At 44.0% G+C, this 25,965-nt stretch overlaps 1 protein-coding gene and 1 long non-coding RNA gene across 2 annotated transcripts in view; both read right to left on the minus strand.

Moving 5' to 3' along the window:
* LOC309560897 (class I histocompatibility antigen, F10 alpha chain-like) overlaps nt 1–25,965 on the minus strand; it is a 401,810-nt gene that overhangs the window by 125,583 nt on the left and 250,262 nt on the right. The gene's annotated exons all lie outside the window — the stretch shown is intronic.
* LOC309560905 overlaps nt 16,474–25,965 on the minus strand; it is a 52,000-nt gene continuing 42,508 nt past the window's right edge. The window contains exon 4 of the long non-coding RNA XR_014225534.1: nt 16,474–16,728. This is a non-coding gene — a long non-coding RNA (uncharacterized lncRNA). The remainder of the gene's footprint in view (nt 16,729–25,965) is intronic.

The following is a 25,965-nucleotide window of genomic DNA, read 5'->3' on the forward strand; positions in this document are numbered from 1 at the left end:
TGCGAGTTACCGCGTTTAGCCGCGTTTGCACGCTGTTACAAGCATTTGGCGTTTTAAATGCCAATAAACTTCCGTCTTCAACGCAATTTTTTGCTTTAAAAAAAAAATGCCACAAAACTCCACTGCCTGTAAACGTCTCGGTGTACATGGAGAGATAACATGGAGGAGAGTTCAGGGGCTGCTGAGAAAAACACCCAACTCTTCCTAAACGTCCGTTCATCAGCAGCCGTGTCCATGAGGCCTAAAGCCGGACACACACTATACAACTTTTCTTGTTAGATTTCCTTTAGATTTACCTTTAACCCCTTCCTGACCGCCCGCCGCCTTTTTACTGCAGCAGCGCGGCCTCCCTGCGCAAACCGACGTAGACCTACATCAGTCACGCACCTGCAGCTAGGGGGCGAGGAAGCCGATGCACGGGGAATGCGGCTCCGATATCCGCCTGACACCAGCGATCGTTCCCCACTGAGAGAGAAGGACGGTCGGATGTTGTAAACACAGCTGACCGTTCTTCTCCCTGGAATGATCACAGAGCGCCTGTGATCCTTCTATATAGGAACACCGGTCTCTATGGTCATTTCACAAGCCACGCCCCCCCCCAGTTAGAAACACGCCCCTAGGCTCACATTTAACCCCTTGATCACCTACAATGTTAACCCCTTCCCTGCCAGTGTCATTATTACAGTAACAGTGCATATTTTTAGCACTGATTACTGTAGTAATGTCACTGATCCCCCCAAAAGTGTCAAAAATGTCAGTTAGGGGTCCGATCTGTCCGCCGCAATGTCGCAGTCCCGCTAAAAATCACAGATCGCCGCCAATACTAGTTAAAAAAACAAACAAACAATAAAAATGACATAAATCTTTTCCCCAGTTTATAGACGCGATAACTTTTGCACAAACCAATCAAAATACGCTTATTGTGATTTTTTTTTTTTCCAAAAATATGTAGCAGAGAACAAATTGGCCTAAAATGTTAAAAAATTTGATTTTTAATTTTTTTTTGTTGGGAATGTTATATAACAGAATGTGAAAAATATTGTTTTTTTTTTCAGAATTGTCGCTATTTTTTTTTGTTTATAATGCAAAAAATAAAAATCGCACAGGTGATGAAATGCCACCAAAAGAAATCTATAATTGTGGGAAAAAAGGACATTCATTTTTTTCAAATACAGCGTCGCACGACCGTGCAATTGTCAGTTAAAGTAACGCAGTGCCGAATCACAAAATCTGGCCTGGTCATTAAGGGGTAAATCCTTCCGGTACAGAAGTGGTTAAGTATGCAGTATAAGGGGCGGGGCCTGATTGTTTAGAAATGTAAAGTGTGGTTTTGGTAAATCTGAAGGTAATTGTATAGTGTGTATCCAGATTTAGTCACACATGTACATGTATATGATGGGCTGTGAGGAATTAAAGCGGTATTAACCACTTCAAACCCGGAGGGTTTTACCCCCCTTAATGACTAGGCCTTTTTTTGCGATTCGGCACTGCGTTACTTTAACTGACAATCACGCGGTCGTGCGATGCTGTACCCAAATAAAATTGAAGTCCTTTTTTCCCCACAAATAGAGCTTTATTTTGGTGGTATTTGATCACCTCTGCATTTTTTTTTTTAGTTTGTTTTTTTGCGTTATCAACAAATAAAAAGAGCAACAAGTTTGAAAAAAACAACAATAATTTTTACTTTATGCTATAAAACACAGCCAATAAAAAAATGTAAAAAAAATGTACAAAATCCTAATCAGCGTATATTGATTGGTTTGCGCTAAAGTTATCGCATCTACAAACTAGGGAATATGTTTATGGAATTTCTATTTACTTATTTTTTGCTAGTATTGGCGGCAATCAGCGATTTTTAGCATCATTGCGACATTGCGGCGGTCAAATTGAACACATAACTGACATTTGTGACTCTTTTTTTGGGACCAGTGACACTAATACAGTAATCAGTGCTAGAAATATGCACTGTCACTATAATAATGACACTGGCAGGGAAGGGGTTAACATCAGGGGCGATCAAAGGGTTAAATGTGTCCCTATGGAGTGCTTTCTACCTGTGTGGGGGATGGACTCACTAGATGAACACAGAGATCCGTGTTCCTGCTTAGCAGAAACAGAAGATCTATATCTTCCTCTCTGACAGAATGATTGGCGGCTCCCAGCAGACAGGATGTCCTTCTGATTGGCTCCTGCTGTGTCTAATCACAGTAAGAGCAGTCGCCATGGCGCCCGTCCACCCCAGACCCTGTGCACAAAATCATGTACAGGTAGGTGATTTCATGCAGGAGGGCGGCCCTGCCGCAGTATATCTGCATGGGGCGCTCCATAAGAGGGTACAGTAATCCCCCGCTACATCGCGGTTCAGTTTTTGCGGTCCCGGTAATTCGCGGTTTTTTTTGTAATGTTATTTTACTATATAAATCATTAAAAATGAAAGATTTTTGTGTTTTTCATAGCTCTTGCTCTGTCTCTCAGTATCTTTTATGTGTTTAAATGAGTTTCTATTGTTTTAAAAGTGTGTTTAAAGACCTTAAAATGCTTTTACACGTACAGTGACAGTAAAAAATCATGCCTACAATGCATTTTAATAGGGTTTTTCTATTTCGCGGAATTTCACTTTTCGCGGCTGGGTCCGGAACGTAACCCCCGCAATGGAGAGGGGTTTACTGTAAACCCAAAAGTCAAACATTTATTATATTGCAGTTTATCAATTCTTAGATGTGACGGCCGCATTCCTTTTCTTTTTAGGTTTTCTTTCCTTTATTTTCACCGGTGATTCAGCCAGTCAGGCTCGGCTCACACCTCTGCATGTTGCTTTCAGCATTTCTGTGGTGCTTTTTGCTGTGCTTTCCACGTTTTACCGCAATTTTGCCACAAATTTACCGCAATTTGCGTTTTGTGTTTTTTTTTTTTTAATTTGTTGTTGGGCAGATTTAAAAACACAAAATGCAAATCGCCAAAAAATCTCAGTATAAAAGCAATACTTACGTTTTGGATGCGGGTCCATTGAAGTCTTTTACATGCAAAACGCTGCATTTTACAGGAAAAAAGTCCCCGAACCTTTAGAAAAACGCAGAGACACAAAAAATGCATTGATGTGAGCGTGAGCCATAGGAACCCATGAGAAAAAATGAAATGCATTCCTGCAAAAAGCATGAAAAAACGCATTGAATGGAGCTCAGGTCTGCTGTTTTTCATCAGAACAAGCTGTCCTGCAGATGTAGCTGTTAGAGTGATGAGACAAACCATTTATCACTGACAGGGGTGCTTACACTTTTATTGAGATTTTATTTATTTATATAAAACCTTCATCCCAAATCTCCATTCACAGTCACACCTGAGCCAATCGTTTTCAGGAGGGGTTTTTTGGGGCTTTTTCCAGGTCTTTTTTTTGGGGGGGATTTTTTTTTTCTGGTGTTTTTTTTTTTTTGTTTTTTTTAGGCATTTTTGCAGGCGTTACATTGACATCTAACAAAAACGCCTGTAATCTGCCAAAAAAGAAGCGCATGTACTTTTCTGAGGTTCAGGCGACAAAACGCTCAGATGTGAACAGGGGCATTGAAATGAATGGAATTTTACTTGTTGGGCGTTTTGAGACTTCAGAGATGAGCGTTTTATGAACTGAAAAATGCTCAGGTGTGAACAGGGCCAAAAGCAAAAAAAGCAAAAAAATATATAAAATTGTCTGTAACTGCTGTGTGAGCCGGCATGTGGCTTCAGTTTGTTAGTGTATCTAAATCTGCTAGTCCATCTTATACTCCCCTCCCCCCAGACTGACAATGCTTCTGTCCAAATGTGGCCCCTGTGCTCCTTCATCCAGAGTGGGAACACTGTAATACAGGAGGCGTGTTTCTGGCCGATCACTGAGAAAAAAGAACGAATGATTGGTCAGCTGCAATATATTACATTCTGGGGTTTGGGTTTAATATCGCTTTACATTTTATGCTTGAGGGCCGGTTCACACCACATGCGGTGCAGTGGTTTTTTTTTTCTGCATCAAAAACGCATGGAAAGTAGGTTATATGGTTTCCAATGGCATAGTTCACACCAGTGCGTTCCATTTCCAGAACAAAAAGTAGAACGCTGCATTTTCCCTGCACTGGACTGTACTGGAACGTGGTAAAACGCACCAAAAACGCACTGGAAAGCTCATGTCCTTATTATAAGGCTAAGAAAAAAGGGGGGGGATGCACTGGACTGCATCAAAAATGCACCAAAAACGCATGGAAAATGTGCTGAAAAGCACATGTCATTATAAGAAAAAAGAGCGGGAAAAATGCACTGGACTGCATCAAAAATGCTAAAAAAACGCATGAAAAACGCACTGGAACGCATAAAAAACGCATGGAAAGTAGGTTCTATGGTTTCCAATGGCATAGTTCACACCAGTGCGTTCCATTTCCAAAAAGTAGAACATGCTGCATTTTCCCTGCACTGGACTGGACTGGAATGTGGTAAAACGCACCAAAAACGCACTGGAAAACACATGTCCTTATTATAAGAAAAAAGAGGGGGGAAATGCACTGGACTGCACCAAAAACGCATGAAAAACGCACACACAGAAAAGAATCTGGAACACCTGCGGACTGCGTTTCTATGGTGGGATCCGGTAATGAATGTCTGTTGATTTCATGGCACAGGAAATAGAAATATAGATAGGAGAAGGAAACATCGCAAATTATTATAAAGAAAACGCCATAAAAGCGCTTCTTGCTGCGGCTGTGAATTGCGCGTCCTATTATTGCGCTCTCCTGTAATGTATATGAAGTACAGCGATGGGGGAGGGGTAATGTTAGGAGAATTCTCTATGAAGCCGCCAATTACCGCTCACAGATTCTGCGCCTCATGAAGCTGCAAATTCTACTTTCAGTTTTACTTCAGAAAACAGACGCAGCAAAATGCCCCTCCCCCTCCTCCATTGAGGTGTCCACTGGGGTAAGTGGTACAGACCAGTAGGTTCAGGTGTGGGGCTACTAAGAAAGTGGGGTGCAGAGGTCACAGGGCCAAGGAATAGAGGGGGGAGGGGAGGAAATGTGAGGCCTGTATGAAATATAGAAGATTACCTGCAGGGATCGGAGATTTCTCCTAACAACCCAACTTTACTGATCCACTCGGAGTTCTGTATGGAAGGTGATAAACATATGAGGGCTTATTTACTAAAACTGGAGAGTGCAAAATCTGCTGCAACTCTGATTAGAGACCAATCATCTTCCAGGAAGAGAGAAGCTGATTGGCTACAATGCACAGCTACACCAGATTCTGACTGCACCAGTCATAGTAAATATTCCCCATCAGTGGTGGCTGGTGCTCAATATTTGGGGGAGGGGGGGTAAACAAAGAAAGGCTGGCTGAGAAACAGCCTGGTGTGCCCAGCACTCTGTGTATTATGCAGTCCTGTGCCCAGCGCTCTGTGTATTATGTAGTCCTGTGCCCCAGTGCTCTTTGTATGATGTAGTCCTGTGCCCAGCGCTCTGTGTATTATGTAGTCCTGTGCCCAGTGCTCTTTGTATGATGTAGTCCTGTGCCCAGCGCTCTGTGTATTATGTAGTCCTGTACCCAACGCTCTGTGTATTATGTAGTCCTGTGCCCAGCGCTCTGTGTATTATGTAGTCCTGTGCCCAGTGCTCTGTGTATTATGTAGTCCTATGCCCAGCGCTCTGTGTATTATGTAGTCCTGTGCCCAGTGCTCTGTGTATTATGCAGTCCTGTGCCCAGTGCTCTGTGTATTATGTAGTCCGTTGCCCAGCGCTCTGTGTATTATGTAGTCCTGTGCCCAGTGCTCTTTGTATGATGTAGTCCTGTGCCCAGTGCTCTGTGTATGATGCAGTCCTGTGCCCAGTGCTCTGTGTATTATGTAGTCCGTTGCCCAGCGCTCTGTGTATTATGTAGTCCTGTGCCCAGTGCTCTTTGTATGATGTAGTCCTGTGCCCAGCGCTCTGTGTATTATGTAGTTCTGTGCCCAACGCTCTGTGTATTATGTAGTCCTGTGCCCAGCGCTCTGTGTATTATGCAGTCCTGTGCCCAGTGCTCTGTGTATTATGCAGTCCTGTGCCCAGCGCTCTGTGTATTATGTAGTCCTGTGCCCAGCGTTCTGTGTATTATGCAGTCCTGTGCCCAGTGCTCTGTGTATTATGCAGTCCTGTTCCCAGCGCTCTGTGTATTATGCAGTCCTGTGCCCAGTGCTCTGTGTATTATGCAGTCCTGTGCCCAGTGCTCTGTGTATTATGTAGTCCTGTGCCCAGCGCTCTGTGTATTATGTAGTCTTGTGCCCAGTGCTCTGTGTATTATGTAGTCCTGTGCCCAGTGCTCTGTGTATTATGTAGTCCTGTGCCCAGTGCTCTGTGTATTATGTAGTCCTGTGCCCAGTGCTCTGTGTATTATGCAGTCCTGTGCCCAGTGCTCTGTGTATTATGTAGTCCTGTGCCCAGCGCTCTGTGTATTATGTAGTCTTGTGCCCAGTGCTCTGTGTATTATGTAGTCTTGTGCCCAGTGCTCTGTGTATTATGTAGTCCTGTGCCTAGTGCTCTGTGTATTTTGCAGTCCTGTGCCCAGCGCTCTGTGTATTATGTAGTCCTGTGCCCAGTGCTCTGTGTATTATGCAGTCCTGTGCTCTGTGTATTATGTAGTCCTGTGACCAGTGCTCTGTGTATTATGCAGTCCTGTGCCCAGTGCTCTGTGTATTATGTAGTCCTGTGCCCAGTGCTCTGTGTATTATGTAGTCCTGTGCCCAGCGCTCTGTGTATTATGTAATCCTGTGCCCAGTGCTCTGTGTATTATGCAGTCCTGTGCCTAGTGCTCTGTGTATTATGCAGTCCTGTGCCCAGTGCTCTGTGTATTATGTAGTCCTGTGCCCAGCGCTCTATGTATTATGCAGTCCTGTGCCCAGTGCTCTGTGTATTATGCAGTTCTGTGCCCAGTTCTCTGTGTATTATGTAGTCCTGTGCAGTGGCGGCCGGTGTGTTGAGGGCGCAGGGGAGCCGCCCCCCCTATCCATGCGTCTGGCCCCCTAATCTACATGTGGGGCGCCGGACGCATGGAGTACAATGGGATTTGTTTTTTTTTTTTAGCCATGTGATTAGAGCCAGAGGCTCTCACAGGCTAAAAAAAAAGGTGGACCCGGGGCGCAGAGCAGTGCGTCCAGATCCCACCCATTGTGTGACAATAGCGAATGAAAATTCGCTATTGTCACACGGATCCTCCTCCTGGCCAATCAGGAAGCGCGTCCGATACGCGCTTCCTGATTGGCCGAAACGCAAACCCCATGCCATTGGCTGGGGACTCTGGGGAGGACGGAGGCGGGAGCCAGGAGGACTGAGGACTCTCCAGTCGCCGCCACGCAGGAGAAGGGAGCCAGCCCAGAGCAGTACGCAGAGAGCAGAGCGCAGTATGAGGAGGTGAAGTGACAGGATCCTGGTGCACAGGTACTGTAAATAATTAAAATATTAAATGGTAATTTATGTATTCCTGCATGGTTTATCAAACGCACATGACACATGTTCAATGTTATTTGGCGGGCGTTGTGTTATTGCTGGACGGAGGAGAAATGGATGGTGAGTGATCGCAGATAACTGGCAGGGAGCCTTTTACCATTCTGGCTGTTCACCTTGTTTGATGGAGAACGGAGAGGGGAGTGTAAGCATAGAAGTGGGCACAGAAGCCCTGCGGAACTCTGGACAGGATGAGGGAACACGGTTTGGGAGAGGGGGGGGGGGGATAGGGGGGTGGCGGCACACTGTGTGGTTTTTGTGAAGCTGCATGCTAATCAGCCTGTATTGCAGAAATGGGTAGATTAACAATTGTACCAATCCTACCGCCTGGAGAACACGTCCACATCTTTTGCATGCAGTGCTGTGGTCGGGTAGTGTGGTGCGTTCTCTGAGTTCTGAGTTTTCAAACCACTCATGTAGAATAAAATTGGAAACATTATGAGGAATTGGTTGCACATGACTTTTCACTGTTTTCCGGTAGGAATTACACACTGTACACACACAGACACACACGCTGTACATTCACACACTGTACATCCACACACTGTACATTGACCTGTGCCATGCCTGTACCATCACCTGTGCCTTGCCTGTACCATCACCTGTGCCATGCCTATACTATCTCCTGTACCATGACCTGTGACATGCCTGTACCATCACCTGTGCCATGCCTATACCATCACCTGTGCCATGCCTATACCATCATCTGTGCCATGCCTGTACCATGACCTCAAAGTCATGCAATTTTTTTACTGCGTTTTTTGCCGCGAAGCAATACCTATTACATTTTTTTTTGTGCCCCCCCAAAATTTTTGAGCACCAGCCGCCACTGGTCCTGTGCCCAGCGCTCTGTGTATTATGCAGTCCTGTGCCCAGCACTCTGTGTATTATGTAGTCCTGTGCCCAGCGCTCTGTGTATTATGCAGTCCTGTGCCCAGTGCTCTGTGTATAATGTAGTCCTGTGCCATTTGCCAAAAAAAAAAAAATGTCCCTGGATTTCTTTTTAAAAATCTGGTCACTTCACACTACCACCCTCCTCCTTCCCCCGCGGGAGATGGACAGGAAGGCAGCGATCGGTGGCCTCACCTTTGGAGGTCGATGACGAGGTGGTGCTGGATCCGGGGTGGGGCTCCTGAGAGCTTAACTGCTTACTGACCACCCACCACATATATACTGCGGCAGGCTGGCTCGGCTGCGCAAATCCCTGTACCTGTATGGCGATTCGCAGGAATCCATGGAGAGAGAACGGCGTTCTGTTGTAAACACAATAAAATCAAATAAAGAGCTTCTGTGTTCCTCCTATTTAGGATCACAGGTCCCTGTGTTGATTCCACAAGCCCATCCCCCTCACAGTTAGAAAACGCTCCCCCTAGGCTCACACTTAACCCTTTGATCACCCTTGGGTTAACCCCTTCCCTGCCAGTGTTATTATTACAGTAACAGTGCATATTTTTAGCACTGATTACTGTAGTAATGTCACTGGTACCCCCAAAAGTGTCAAAAATGTCAGTTAGAGGTCCGTTCTGTCCGCCGCAATGCTGCAGTCCCGCTAAAAATCGCAGATTGCCGCCATTACTAGTAAAAAATATTTCCCGTAGTTAGTAGATATGATAACTTTTGTGGAAACCAATCAAAATACGCTTATTGGGATTTTTTTTACAAACAATATGTAGCAGAATACAAATTGACCTAAAACTATGAAAAAATTTGATTTTTACATTTTTTGGGGGGGGGGGGGGGATGTCGTATAGCAGAAAGTGAAAAATATTGTTTTTTTTTTTTTTCCATAATTGTCGTTCTTTTTTTGTTTCAAGCGCAAAAGATAAAAATTGCACAGGTGATGAAATACCACCAAAAAAAACCTCTCTTTGTGGGAGGAAAAAGGACATCAATTTTATTTAGGTACAGCGTCGCACAACCGCGCAATTGTCTGTTTAAATAACGCAGTGCCGAATTGCAAAAAATGGCCTGGTCATTAACCTTCCTAGCGATATTCCCGAGCGTGACTCAGGGTTAAATTTTAGAGCCAAAAGCAGTAACCCCGAGCCACACTCGGGGTACCGCTAGGAAGATCGCTGGATCCTGGTAGAAGTTTTACTTACCTTGTCACCGGGATCCAGCGATGTATGCGGGCGGTGAGCGGCGGCGGAGCTTCCTCCCGATCCTCTGTGAGCCCTGGCTTCCGTCTACTGTGAAGTGACGTCCGCAGGGGGGTGGAATCAGCGGCAAATTCAAAAAAGTATATGCACAGACACACTGATATACTGTAATCCTATTGGATTACATTGCCAAAATAAAATAAATTGACCTTTGATTGCCCCCCAGTGCTTTCTCCATTGCACTTCCTGCATTTTTCCTGTACCTTGTGTCTGGACACTGCAGAGCGACCATGGCATCAAACAAGCGCGCCGCAACCTCAAAAGCAGTATATGACCTGCTGGGCGAGAGCGACCCTGAATTGCTTGCAGAGTGGAGTGACAACGATTCGTGGGGAAGTTCATCATCCGATGCAGAAAGTGATTTCAGTGATGATGCTGTGACTGTGCCGAGCGATGTGCGGACTTGGTGCATGATCGATTGCGGTATGGAGCACGTAGCGCCCCCACGGTTCCCGTTTACCGGAGCACCTGGTATCAAAGTGGATGTTGAGGAGGACAACCCCTTGGCATACCTGCAACTTTTTTTGACCGATGAGGTTATCGAAAAAATTGTTGTGGAAACCAATCAGTACCAGGAGCAACAAGCCGCAGCACATCGGCGGTTTTCAAGGAGCAGGATGTGGGAACCCGTGACCAGTGCGGATATCTGGAAATTCCTGGGCCTAATTATTCTGCAGGGAGTGGTGGGGAAACCCCTGCAGGAGTAGTATTGGACCACCAACAAATTACTGGGCACTCCTTTTTTTGGCATGGTTATGTCCGAATACAAATTTTCGCTCATTATGAGGTATTTGCACTTTACAAATAATGACGAATTTGACGAGACTTCTCATCCAGCTCCAAAACTCAAAAAGATTTGGGACGTTTATCAAATCATTTTTAAAAATTTCCAGCAGTCCTATGTGCCAGAAAGAGACATTTGTATAGACGAAAGTCTAACGGCCTATAAAGGAAGACTCAGCTGGATACAGTATATTGCGTCCAAGAGAGCACGCTTTGGCATAAAGTCATTTATGCTGTGTGAATCCAGCTCTGGATACATTTGGAATACGGTCCTATACACCAGGAGAGGAACCAAATTCAATGAAAGGTTCAGCAGCTATGGAATAGCAACCGCTTCAGTTCTTACGCTGATTGAGCCATTGCTGAATCAGGGGTACTGTGTCACCACAGACAATTTTTATACATCCCCAGAACATTATGAGTTCCTTCTACACAACAAGACAGATGCGTATGGGACCGTTAGAGCTAACCTGCGTGACATGCCGCCAACCTTGGCCAACAAAAAGCTCAAGCCCGGAGAAATAGTTGCCTGGCAGAAAGGAAAAATGATGGCACTGAGATGGCACGACAACAAATGTGTGCCTGCCTGATGAGTACCATCCACAACATCTCTACTGTCATGGTACACACAAAAGGTGGAAAAGATGTTCAGAAACCGCAACTGGTGATGGATTACAACAACACCATGGGAGGTGTGGACAGAGCTGACCAGGCCATGACTTTTTATCCGGCAATGCGGAAACAACAAATAAAATATTATAGAAAAATATTCAGGCATCTCCTTGAACAGTGTTTGTGGAACGCATTTATTCTCCTAAAAAAGAAGAGTGACAGGCCTGTGGTTCATGCAGACTTTGTGTGGAAAATTGCCGAACTGATATTTCTCAGGCACCAAACACCAACGGCTGTAAGTAGATCCGGACGCCGTGCTGCTGGTGTTGTGAACCCCGAACGCCTGACCGGTCGTCACTTTATGGACCACATTCCACCAACAGAAAAGAAGCCTGCACCCACAAGGATGTGTGTGGTTTGCTGTTCCAAACGTGACGACACTGGATGGAAAATCCGAAAAGAAACGCGGTACTACTGTCCTGACTGTTGACGTTGGACTTTGTGCTGTACCCTGTTTCAAAATTTTCTGCACCCGGGACGTTTACTGAAGCAATATGACCACTAATATTGCATCCTTGTTTGACCAAAAAAAATGTCAGTGTTTTTGATTATGTTATTTACTATAATTTATTGAATAAAACGTGTTATTATTATATTATTATTTTATAGTTATTTATTATATTATAAGTTAGGATTTTGTGTTTCAAACTTTATCATACCGGGATGTTATAAAGAAGAATGCACAGTAAAAAAAAAATCATAAATAAATAGTTGGTTTGGGCTGCTCATTCTTAGGAATTACTAGCAAAATAATGGTACCGCTTTCAGCACCTAAAATCCGAAATAATCATACCGCCAGGGAGGTTAATACAAATTTTTACCTGGGGTGCCCAAACTTTAAGGGTCTGCCTAAAAATATCCATTTCATTGCTATGTAATCAGATAGGTCCTTGTACTTCTTCATTGTTGGTAGATCCTACTGATGTTTAAATCCCTCCCACTCACCCAGCGACCTCCTTCATCACTCCTGTTCCTGATCCAAATTTCTTTTTAGGTTTACATCTCAAATAAGAATACACACACACAAGCAAGAGCTGGTTTAGATGACAAGGAAGGAAACCTTCTTGAGTTGACACAGACAGGTTCTAAGCTTTTTCCGTTCAAATAAAGTAAAGTAAACCTCTACTGAGGAACTATGGAAGCTAATCTCTTCTTCAAAAGACACAACCATTGTGAATAATCTCTGTAATGTGGCTAATATTTTATTTCCTGTGGTTGTCAGCTTCATCTAGTGGCCATAATGTATTATTTTCCTATATGTTGCAGGGAAATAAACATATTAGCCACATTACAGGGATTTTTTTTGATGGCTGTTGAATGCTGAGGCATTTGCACAGCATTTGTTTTTTAATAGACCCCCTGGATTTTATTCAACCTAAGCATGCCTTTAGTGCTCTCAGCACAGTTAATGATGGGTATCGGAAAGCTCCCGATTCCTACATGCAATCAGTAGCTTTCTGATCATGTGACCACCATGACTGCCAATCACAGCAGTCACATGATCAGAATAACCTGTCTCATCGTTTGGCCACGCTTTCATTTTACACGTCATATTCCATATTTCTAGACTGGAATAGAACCTACGGGGCTCCCCCAGGCACCAATCAATTATGGTTTAGTCACTCTTAAGCTGGATACACACTATACAACTTTTGTTAGATTTCCTTTAGATTTACCTCCAACTATGTAGTGCACGGGCCTGCCTGATTGCATTGAAAGTGTTTAGATTTGACCTCATATTATATGGTTTTGGTAAATCTAAAGGAAAAAATCTAAAGACAATTGTATAGTGTGTATGGCCCATTACACATTTAGTCATGGCAGGCAGACTGTCTGCCACACTAAGCACTAAACATATGATTCAGTCTATAAGCTCACTAGAGGCTCAGCTTTCCTGATATCATAGCAGACAGGTTCACTTGAAGAGTTGTACCAGATGTCACATCAGTCCTTCCACTGCCTCACTATAGGACCCTTCTCAGCACAGACTGACTACACTGGAATGTGATTGGTCGATAGAGATTACTGCATAGCATCCTTCCTATGTACTGCCTTACTGAATAAACCCCATGTGGTTATTTGTGCCACCAGACACCCAATCTCACAAATATGAAATAAAGAAATTTGTTTACAAAAGTTTTATTGACAGTGCAAATATGCAAAAAGAAAACTGCAATCATTTAAACATCAATCAATGTATTACCAAAATACCATTTCTCTCTATTACATTACAAATGTCTGCATAAATAATTGTCAGATTCACAAAAGGTTTTTTTTTTGTAGGAAAATAATGTTTACAAATCAAGACCGACAAATTATTCTTATAATCTATACTGATAACTTGTTATTGCAGATTGGGCAATATATCTGTGAAGATTCTCATTTATCCAGCTCATGGTGGATCTAGTAGTAGTTAGCCTCGGTTTACACTATGAATTGTACAGAAATGAGCACCCCATTAATGTGCGATTCGTATGCGATGCAGTGCGGTGTTATTAGAGCCTACACATATTGATGGGCTCAAATTGCCCCACATTGTGCATGCATCAATTTTGAAAATGCACCGCATCCGGATCGCATTATTGTTTTGTACCATGCAATCCAGTGCAGACAAATGCACTGTGTTTTTAACCTATTTTTGGGTGTAGTTACCATTGCACTGACATCTGCTGCAGATTGCAAGTAAGCTTTGAATGCGTTGTGGGAAACCTGCACAGATTGCAAGTTTATCGCACCGCATTCCAGTGTGAACTGAGGCTGAGGCAAAGTCACACATAACTGGACTTGTTCTGCAATGCTTACAACATTTCACAGCTATCCAAGCGTCTTCTTCTTCAGTTCAGCAAAATGTGACTTAAAGTGACTGTAAAGGAAAAAATGTTATTAAAAAAAAACAACAAACATGTTTTACTTACCTGCCCTGTGCAATGGTTTTGCACAGAGCAGCCCTGATCCTCCTCTTCTCGGGTCCCCCGCTGGCGCAAGCTCTTACTACATGTTTGAGGTTTAGGCTTTGTGTGAGAGTCTCTTTATGGGGGTCCTTCTGGCAATCACAGTGCTCATACATGCAGCAGATCATTATTGTAGCGTGGTCTCACTAAGCCCGCTGCTCTATGGATTACAGGATCAGTACAGACTACCTGTCCACTTTATATTTTACATTCCACACCCCCATATAGTCACATACTGTGCATGATCATTTCCATCTATCCTGCCCTGATTGTACAATGATACTCCACTCCTGCACTCTCATTGGGTGCTAAAAACCGCCCATGCACCAGACCTGACCATACAGAAAATTGGCCATGCTCATTTTATTTCCCAACATTTCCCAGCAGGCATTGCCTGAACTCTCCCTGTCTGCAATGTTCATTCTAGTAAAGTTTTGCTTTGTAATGTAAAAGATTTTTTTATCACATAAAAAGGATTTAAAAAGTAAAAGGAGTATAAATGTGGACACAGTAAAGGACAAACACAACATTACAGGAGAATTTATCAATCGCAAAATACTTGGTAAATACAAATTAGAGCTCTTTAACAAAACCAACACCATATCATATCAGCTGAAGCATTAAAGAGAACCTGTCATTATGAGCAGAAATCTTATACATATTATTTAATTGAAGTGTCACCTTTCTATGGAAAGAGGTGGGATGTTAATCCTGGGCTCCTCTGGGCAGGGCAATAACTTCACAACATGAGGCAGATATCCTACAGAATGACCTGAACAAAATAACAGAGTGGGCAACAACATAATAACAGAGTGGGCAACAACATGGCAAATGAGGTTTAACGTGGAGAAGTGTAAGGTTTTGCACTTGGGGACTAAAAACATAAAAGCACAATACCCTTTAGGAGGGGAACCTTTGGGGGAATCAAAAATGGAGAAAGATCTGGGAGTCTTGGTAGAGGATAGATTAGGCAATAGCATGCAATATCAAGCTACAGCTGCCAAGGCTGGCAGGATATTGGCATGCATAAGGAAGGGATGTATTCCAGAGATAAAACTATAATCCTACCACTTTATAAAACTCTGGTCCGACCGCATCTGGAGTATTCTGTCCAGTTCTGGTCACCAGTCCTCAGGAGCTGGAGAGAGTCCAAAGAAGGGCAACTAAACTAATTAGGGGATTGGAGGACCTTGATTATGAAGAGCGTTTACAATGGCTTGATTTATTCTCCCTGGAGAAGAGACGCCTGAGAGGGGACATGATAGCAATTTATAAATATCTCAACGGTGATCTCAGCATAGAAAAAAAACTATTCAGTTGCAAGGATTGCATGAGGACTCGAGGGCATACAATGCGATTAGAGGAGAAGCGTTTTAACCTCAGGTAATGCAGGGGGTTCTTTACTGTTAGGGCTACAAGATCATGGAATTCTCTACCACAAAAGGTAGTTACTGCGGGGGGTATGGCTACTTTCAAAAGACTCTTGGACATACATCTCAAGTATCAGGACATACATCTCAAGTATCAGAACATTAAGGGGTATGTGAGATGATTACAGGCACACACACCAACACAGGTTGAACTGGATGGACTGTTGGCTTTATTCAACCTCAACTACTATGTAACTATGTAACTCTGCTCTCCCCTCACGTTTCCCACCCATCTTCCCCCCTTCTGTTTGTCACAGCTGACAGGTATTGGGCAGGTGGGCAGCACTGTGGTATCACGTGAGGTTTGTGGACACCGCAAGGAGTTTAGGGGGGGGATTTTTGTTGGGAGGGGGTATTTGGGGGAGAGGTGGTAGGAGGCAAGAGTTGTTCTAGGGGGGGAATTTAGAGAGTTGGGCTAGGAACGGTTATTTGGGGGGAATTTGGGTTGAGAGGGGAGATGGGGAAGAGGATTTGTGCTAGGATGGGGAAGAGGATTTGTGCTAGGATGGGGAACTTGAGGGGGGGGTGTTGTGCTCGAAAAAGGGTAATATGGTGGGGGAGAGGTGATTTGTAATTGGAGGGAACATTTTTTTTGGAGGGGCATTTGTGCTAGGATGGGGGATTGGGGGAGGGTCATTTGTGCTAGAAGGTTGACTTTGGAGTGGGAGAGAGGGAATTTGTTCCTAGAGGGCAAATGTGAGAGGCAGAGGATTTGAGAGGAGGGGATTGTGCTGGAAGCATATGTGGAACAAGAGGATTTGAGATGGGCATGCAGATTAAGACATGCCCTCATTTTTTTTGGGGGGGAGGGGGGATTTTTGCATGTTCACACTGGGTTCTAGGTGACCTTGTCCTGGCACTGGTTAGAACTATTTTTATTGCTGTGTGTGTCCTATCTGGACATTTTTCCCCAATTAATTTCTTCTGAGGAGTGTCAAACCAAAAAGGAAGTAAGATCAAATCTTTCAACTAGGCAATAGACAACAATAAAAATCCATCCATCCAAAATTAGTGTAAGAAGAGATAGTTCTTAAACAGAAAGCTAAAAATGACTTATAAAGGTATAACATTTACATCTAAAAATGATACTTCTAATAAAACATTGTGAACAAAGTGCTCATTATTCATCAGAAGACAGGTCCACTTTAAAGTAAAAAGTAAAAGCTCAAACATGTCAGCAGATTGAAAGCAGAACGGGCTCAATATCTTTAGTTTCCTTGTTGATGATCTTCAGACAACTGTCATCCTGTAAAAAAAAAAAAAAAAAAAAACAAGATTTTTTATTTTTAGTTGTACTTTTATGTAAATGTTAAAATATAAATCACAGAAGTCTACCTTCAGTAGTAACCAGAACCTCTGAACTGACACCTTAATTGTTACCGTTCTTCCAATGGAGCCCAATGTCACCAATGTAAAGGGGAATATGTAAGCTCATAATATTAGTTATTGTAATATTTATTGTCACTGGAGTCATGACACATGGTGAAGAGATTTACTAAAATTGGATTACTCAGTATCTGTTTCAGCTGTGCATGGTAGCCAATCAGCTTCTAAAATATCCCCTTTTTGTGTCTGATATGAAGAAATACAAACTTGTTTTCTCAGATGTTAAAATGAGTTCTATTGTTGCGCACTATGCCCTATGAGTAGACGCTGCTGTGTCACACATCTCACAGAGCCAGCCTTCTGAAATACAGAGGTGCTGGGAGGAGGAGTTCCAGGAGGCCGAGTCAGTACAGCAATAACTGCTTGCAGGCAGCAAGGTACCATGGGATATGTAGTTCTTAGAAATGGAACATCTCTCTATCCTTTGCTCCATAACTCAATTTCTGTCTCTCCCATCATCCCTTGCTCCATATCTTCATCTATCTGTATCTCTGTCACTCAATCTATACCTCCATACTTTACTCATTCCTCACTCTTTCCATCTCTGTCCATCTACCTTCCCCATCACTCCACCACTTGGTTTTCCCATTAAAAAAATAAAAATAAATACTCCAGAACATTTCCAGTGCTAACTACTTTCTCAGATAAAAAATCTATACATAATAAAAACCTTAAGACCATCAAGCACAATAAATAATCAAATATATAATGATTATACACACTATACAGACACACTACAAATACACCATTTACACCAGCACTTTTCATCTGAAAATCAGCCTGATCTATGATATTGCTGCTGCCTCCCCTCTTGGCATGCTTGGATTTGTAGTGCCTCAGCCACAGATACATGAGGTGGTAATACAGGAGAGGAGGATGTGCCTGTGTACTGGACTGGTGAGCACTGCAGGTAATGAGTAAGGACTCTAGAGAGGTGTAATAGAGATTAGGGGTAGATCTCAGAAAACGTCCTTCTTTCAGAAGCAGTGCAGTTCTCACACAATAAAGATCTAACAGACAGGAGCCTGCTACAGAGAGCCCATCCTGTCCCCATCTCCTCCTACCCACTCAGACAGGACAACATTTTAGCCAGCTTAAAGTGTTTGTTACCCTAAAAAATAGAGATCCTGTTTCCTTATAGCTGTTAAACAGCACAGTGCTTGTGCTGTCTAAACTGCCCCTCCGGAAACTATAAAAAAAACTGGCTGATCCTGCCACTTCCTGTGTCCCCCTCACTGTCCTGACCACGATAATTATGGCTAATGAGCCCTGACTACCATGGTCAGCCTGCGTGCCTCCGTCTTCCCCAGCTCTCCTCTCTGCTCTCCCCCCTCCCCTCCCTGCCTGTCAGCTTCGTGTGTCTGTGTCTCCCCCCCCCCCCCCCACTGCTGCTAATAATGAACCAATAAAATGTCACTGCCAGCCCCTCTCTTTTAAGCTCCCATTCTTCACTGTATAATTGTTTGTAAGAAACGATGCCTCTAAATACCTTTTTGTGAAGTGTCTTCAGGCCGGTCACATGACTCTTGGCTGACGTCAAAGGGAGAGCTCGGCTCCTCCTGCTGTAGCCCTGAATAGTAATAGCAGAGTGGCCGGGAGTCACATGACAGGCCTAAAGACACTTCACAAAAAGGTATTTAGAGGCATTGTTTTTCTTACAAACAGTTTTACAGTGCAGGATGGGAGCATAAAAGAGAGGGGCTGGCAGCAAGGCAATGGTTTAGGGTTACAAAAGCTTTAACTTCTGCTAAGCTGAACTCCGTCCTGTCCACTGCAGGCTGTGTCCACTCCTCCCCCTTCCAGCATCTCATGTGCTAAAGTCAAATAAGGAGCCCTGGAGAAGGGGGAGGAACAAATAGCAACACCCGGAGTTGAAAAGATCATCGGAGACTCTCGGCCGTCTCTGATCTATAACTGCCAATTGCCCCCTCTTCCACACACTTGCTATATCTAATAGGAAAGTATCATTCTCTCTGTGGAATCCTTTTTTATTTATGCACAGAGAGTGTTTATGTCGCTCTCAGACTCTATGGGAAGGGAGGTGAAGCTGTGAGCTCAGAGGCAAAGATATCTCTCTGGGGTCTCTAGCAGTGACAAGAACCCAGCCCACCAGTCTCTACCCATAAGGGATATTACAGATCTGGGTGGAGTGACCCTTTGGTGTTCATTGATAAAATATTTTGCTTCTTCACATGAAAACGGCAATAGCCTCAAATCACAAAGGTCTAACAATTTGACATGTTAGTATTTTGTTAGTCAAACAATACTACATGCATTGCAAAACTTACCACACATACACACACCTAAAAATGTACTGCGCACACAATATTTCAACCCAGTGATTAGCACTTCCGCTTAGCAGCACTGGGGTCATTGGTTTAAATCCCAACTATGGCATTAACTGCCTATAGTTTGCATGTTCTTCCTTTGCACATTCCAATGACATGCTGGTAGGTTAATTGTCTGCTGTCTAAATTGACCCTAATATACAGGTGAAACTCAAAAAATTAGAATATCGTGCAAAAGTTCATTTATTTCAGTAATGCAACTTAAAAGGGGAAACTAATATATGGGGCAGACTCATTACATGCAAAGCAAGATAGTTCAAGCCGTGATTTGTCATAATTGTGATGATTATGGCTTACAGCTCACGAAAACCCAAAATCCACAATCTCAGTAAATTATAATAGTACAAACCCAATTCCAAAAAAGTTGGGACACTGTACAAATTGTGAGTAAAAAAGGGATTGGACAAATTTACAAATCTCATAAACTTATATTTTATTCACAATATAATATAGATAACATATCAAATGTTGAAAGTGAGACATTTTGAAATGTCATGCCAAATATTGGCTCATTTTGGATTTCATGAGAGCTACACATTTCAAAATAGTTGGGACAGGTAGCAATAAGAGGCCGAAAAAGTTAAATGTACATTCAAGGAACAGCTGGAGGACCAATTTGCAACTTATTAGGTCAATTGGCAACATGATTGGGTATAAAAAGAGCCTCTCAGAGTGGCAGTGTCTCTCATAAGTCAAGATGTGCAGAGGATCACCAATTCCCCCAATGCTACGGCGAAAAATAGCGGAGCAATATCAGAAAGGAGTTTCTCAGAGAAAAATTGCAAAGAGTTTGAAGTTATCATCATCTATAATGCATAATATCATCCAAAGATTCAGAGAATCTGGAACAATCTCTGTGCATAAGGGTCAATGCCGGAAAACCATACTGGATGCCCGTGATCTTTGGGCCCTTAGACGGCACTGCATCACATACAGGAATGCTACTGTAATGGAAATCAAAAAATGGGCTCAGGAATACTTCCAGAAAACATTGTCGGTGAACACAATCCACCGTGCCATTCGCCGTTGCTGACTAAAACTGACTGACTAAAAGAAGCCAAATCTAAACATGATCCAGAAGTGCAGGCGTTTTCTCTGGGCCAAGGCTCATTTAAAATGGACTGTGGCAAAGTGGAAAACTGTTCTGTGGTCAGACGAATCAAAATCTGAAGTTCTTTTTGGAAAACTGGGACGCCATGTCATCCGGACTAAAGAGGACAAGGACAACCCAAGTTGTTATCAGCGCTCAGTTCAGAAGCCTGCATCTCTGATGGTATGGGGTTGCATGAATGTGTGTGGCATGGGCAGCTTACACATCTGGAAAGGCACCATCAATGCTGAAATGTAAATCCAAGTTCTAGAACAACATATGCTCCCATCCAGACGTCGTCTCTTTCAGGGAAGACCTTGAATTTTCCAACATGACAATGCCAGACCACATACTGCATCAATTACAACATCATGGCTAAGTAGAAGAAGAAAACATTTGGCGCATCATAAAGAGAAAGATGCGACAAGGAAGACCTAAGACAGTTGAGCAACTAGAAGCCTGTATTAGACAAGAATGGGACAACATTCCTATTCCTAAACTTGAGCAACTTGTCTCCTCAGTCCCCAGAGGTTTGCAGACTGTTATAAAAAGAAGAGGGGATGCCACACAGTGGTAAACATGGCCTTGTCCCAACTTTTTTGAGATGTGTTGATGCCATTAAATTTAAAATCAACTTATTTTTCCCTTAAAATTATACATTTTCTCAGTTTAAACATTTGATATGTCATCTATGTTGTATTCTGAATAAAATATTGAAATTTGAAACTTCCACATCGTTGCTTTCTGTCTTTATTCACAATTTGTACAGTGTCCCAACTTTTTTGGAATCGGGTTTGTACATGCAATCAATAAAACAAGGAGTGTACATAGAACAATATCAGACCTCTGAAAAGTATAAGCATGCATATACTTGAGGCAGTAATTGCTTCAAAAGGGGCCCAAACCAAGTACTGAGTACATATGCATGCTTAGAACAATATCAGACCTCTGAAAAGTATAAGCATGCATATGTACTCAGTACTTGGTTTGGGCCCCTTTTGAAGCAATTACTGCCTCAAGTATATGCATGCTTATACTTTTCAGAGGTCTGATATTGTTCTATGTACACTCCTTGTTTTATTGATTGCATGTACTTTTCTAATTTACTGAGATTGTGGATTTTGGGTTTTCATGAGCTGTAAGCCATAATCACCACAATTATGACAAATCACGGCTTGAACTATCTTGCTTTGCATGTAATGAGTCTATCTCATATATTAGTTTCCCCTTTTAAGTTACATTACTGAAATAAATGAACTTTTTTGCATGATATTCTAATTCTCTGAGTTTCACCTGTACGTACACTATATTGCCAAAAGTATTGGGACGCCTGCCTTTACATGCACATGCACTTTAATGGCATCCCAGTCTTAGTCCGTACGGTTTAATATTGAGTTGGCCCACCCTTTGTAGCTATAAAAGTTTCAACTCTTCTGGGAAAGGTGTCCACAAGGTTTAGGAATGTGTCTATGGGAATGTTTGAACATTCTTCCAGAAGCACATTTGTGAGGTCAGGCAATGATGTGAACGAGAAGGCCTGGATCACAGTCCATGCTCTAATTCATCCCAAAGGTGTTATATCGGGTTGAGGTCAGGTGCAGGCCAGTCAAGTTTCTCCACCCCAAACTCGCTCATCCATGTCTTTATAGACCTTGCTTTGTGCACTGGTGCGCAGTCATGTTGGAACAGGAAGGGGCCATCCCCAAACTGTTCCCACAAAGAGGAGAGCATGAAATTGTCCAAAATGTCTTGGTATGCTGATGCCTTAAAGGGATTGTAAAGGCAGAAGGTTTTTTTTTTTTTTTGTATCTTAATGCATTCTGAAAACCTGTGTGCAGCAGCAAAGCCGCCCCCCCCCCCCCCCCCTCATACTTACCTTATCTTTATCCAGCAATGTTGCAGCAGTGTCTCAGCTGCCCAGGACTGCTCTCCTCATTGGCTGAGACAGCAGAATGGTGCGATTGGCTCCCGCTGCTGTCAAAGTCAGTCAGCCAATCAGGAGAGTGAGGGCACGTGGCCGGGGGCTTTGTGTCTGAATGGACTGTGACTCGACTTGAGTGCCCCCATAGCAAGCTCCTTGCTGTGGGGGCACTCAACAGGAGGGAGGGGCCAGGAGCACAGAAGAGGGACCCAAGAAGAGGAGGATTGGGGCTGCTATGTGCAAAACCAACTGCACAGAGGAAGTATAACAAGTTTGTTATTTAAAAAAAAAAAATAGACTTTACAATCACTTTAAAAGTTCCCTTCAGTGGAACTAAGGGGCCAAGCCCAACCGCTGAAAACCAACCCCACACCATAATCCCCCCTCCACCAAACATTACACTTGGCACAATGCAGTCAGGCAAGTACTGTTCTCCTGGCAACCGCCAAACCCAGACACATCCATCTAGAGTCCAGTGATGGTGTGCTTTACACCACTGCATCCAACGCTTTGCATTGCACTTGTAATGATGTAAGGCTTGGATGCAGCTGCTCGGCCACTGAAACCAATTCCATGAAGCTCTCTATGTGACTCTGCAGACAGTTGGCAACTTCTGCGCACTGTGTGCTTCAGCATGCACTCACCCCACTCTGTCATTTTACGTAGCTTACCACTTCGTGGCTGAGTTTCTGTGTCCCAGTTGCTTCCACTTTGTTATAATACCACTAACAGTTGATGGTGGAATGTTTAGTAATAAGGAAATTTTACGGATGTACTTATTGCACAGGTGGCAACCTATCATGGTACCACACTTAAATTCACTGAGCTCCTGAGAGCGACCCATCCTTTCACAAATGTTTGTAGAAGTAGTCTGCATGTCTAGGTGCTTGATTTTATACACCTGTAGCCATGGAGGTGATTGGAAAACCTAAATTCAATGATTTGGAGGGGTGTTCCAATACTTTTGGAAATATAGTGTTTGTATGAACGGGAGTACCTGTCATAAATAAAGGATTTTTATGGTATTTGACTCTTCTAGAAAGAATAATCATATGGATTTTTTTCCCTTAACCACTTGCCGACCGCCGCACGACTATATACTGCGGCAGTATGCCCAGTACAGGCAAAGCGACGTACCCGTACGTCGCTTGCTCCCGCCGCTCTGGGGCGCGGTCCCGCTGATGACCTGATTGGGTTCAGAACCGATCAGTCATCAGGTCCAGGCCAATGATTTTTGGCCTGGACCTGTTGATCGGTCCTGCCCAATCAGATTCCATTCTGAGCCTGTGTAATGTAAACACAGGCTCAGAAAAGACCCGCTCTCCCCTCCCATGATCCTTTTTGGATTCATCGAGAGGAGAGAGCACATCTAACTGTGAGTACTGCACCAAGCAAACATACACACACTTAAGCCCCATACACACACGCAGATTGTCGTCATACAAACGTCGGCGGACGAAAGATCTGCCGATTGTATGCGTGTTAGTATGGTGCCTCCGACAGCTGTCTGCACACAATCTGCGGACAAGAGTCTTTCTTGCAAACATGAAAATTTTTGTCTGCGGACACCAGAACGGACAATTGTTTGCCTGTCAGTACAGAAATCAGCCGACAGACCGCAGATTTGCAAGACTGGGCATGCTCAGAAAATAAAAAACACAGGGAAAGTTAACCATTACATGACATCACTTCTGCAGTCAGCTGAAGTCTGCGGACAAAATTCTTGTGCTGTCCTTGTGCTGTCTTTGCACTTTTCAACAGACACCGACATCCCGGGGAGAAAAGACGAACATTTGTATGACGACGATCTGCGTGTGTGTATGGGGCTTTAGATAGGCACATTTCACCCCCGATCGCCGCCCCCCCCCCAATTAACCCCTACACCCCCTGTCACAACACACACACTGTATACAGTATATAGCATTTTCCTATATACCCGTATAAGTGTGACTTGTGACCAGGTTTAGCGTTTGTGGCCCTTTTTATCCTTCGGATACCCGCCACGCCCCCAATAAAGATTTAACCCCCTGATCCATCCTTATCCCCCCCTGATCACCCCCAGTTAACCCCTTCCCCCCTGTCACATTGCACACTAATAAACAAGTAATATAGTGTTTTACTGTATTTTCTATTAGTGTGATTGTGACTTGAGTTAGCGATAGCGAGTTAGTTTCTGTCCCAAGGAGGTTTAGGGTCCCCGCCACCCCCCCAATAAAGATTTAACCCCCTGATCCCCCCTGACCCCCCCCCCCCCCGATCACATCCAGTTAACCCCTTCCCCCCGTCACATTACACACTAATGCACACGTAATAACGGAATTTTTGTAAAATCTTACCTGTAAAATTCCTTTCTCTGAGTCCTCCGACAGTCGCCGCCTCCTCTAAGTCATCACTGTTGGGTATTGACTTCCCATCCGCAGGAGTAGCTAGGCATATAGACTTAGTCCAAAGACAAAAGGCATTAGCATATACACACCCATGGGGGCTGTCCCATCTGGTCAATACCCCCCTGCATAACCACTCCCAACTCAGTTTGGTAGCATAGCAGTAGGTAATAAGAACCCCAAAAGAGGGGCGGGGGCGGCGACTGTCGGAGGACTCAGAGAAAGGAATTTTACAGGTAAGATTCTACAAAAATTCCGTTTTCTCTTACGTCCTCCGACAGTCGCCGCCTCCTCTAAGTAATCACTGTTGGGATGTCCCAAATCAGTATAGACATGAGGGGTGGGAGACGCAACCGTAGAAAAAGGCAACGCAGTACCCACATCAGAGAAAGGAATCTTACATGCACTGTAAGAGAACCAACTGGGCAACAGAAAAAAACAATGCTCAACAGGAGCAACAGCCCAGGAAAGCAAATGCCAACAGCCAGGGACCCAGAAAAAAACACAAGGGTCCATCATGGCACTGCCGCACTGAGAACCGTGCGGCCAAAAGGAAGCATCGGCTGATGCCAGAACATCTACTTTGTAGAATTTTGAAAAAGTGTGCACCGATAACCACGTCGCAGCCTTGCACACCTGGGCCACCGAGGCCCTATGCCAATAGGCCCAGGACGCACTCACAGATCTGGTAGAGTGCGCCTTAACAGGGAAGGGTGGAACCCGTTCCTTCAAGGCGTAAGCCTGTTCAATGGTCTGTCTGATCCATTTGGCAATAGTCGCTGCAGATGCAGCCATGCCCTCCCGAGGTCCCTCAGGAAGGACTAAGAGGGAATCCGTCTTCCGAAAGGACTCCGTAGACGACAGGTAAACCCTGATCGCCCTGACAACATCCAAAGAGTGCAGAGCAACTTCCTTAGGATGCTTAGGCTTCGTACAAAGCGAAGGCAGGACAATGTCCTCATTAATGTGGAACTCAGAGACCACCTTAGGAAGAAAGGAGGGATGCGGACGCAAAACCACCTTATCCCGGTGAATCACCAAGTACGGCAAGATATCGCTGCCAGTTCCGACACCCTGCGAGCCGAAGTGATCGCCACCAAAAAGGCAACCTTCTTAGACAGCAGAGGTAACAATATTTCCCGAATGTTTTCAAAGGGAGCACGCTGTAAGACGGACAGAACCAAGTTCAAGTCCCATGGCGGTAAGGGCTCCTTCCTGGGAGGAGCCAAATGTCGCACACCTTGAATGAAGGTGCGAACCAGGGAATGAGACGCCACAGGGCGTTGAAAAAGAATAGCCAGTGCGGACACCTGGCCTTTGATCGTGGCCAGCGCCAGGCGCTGGTCCACTCCAG

This window comes from Pelophylax lessonae, assembly GCF_965119305.1.
Source record: "Pelophylax lessonae genome assembly, chromosome: 7".
NCBI classification, from domain to species: domain Eukaryota; kingdom Metazoa; phylum Chordata; class Amphibia; order Anura; family Ranidae; genus Pelophylax; species Pelophylax lessonae.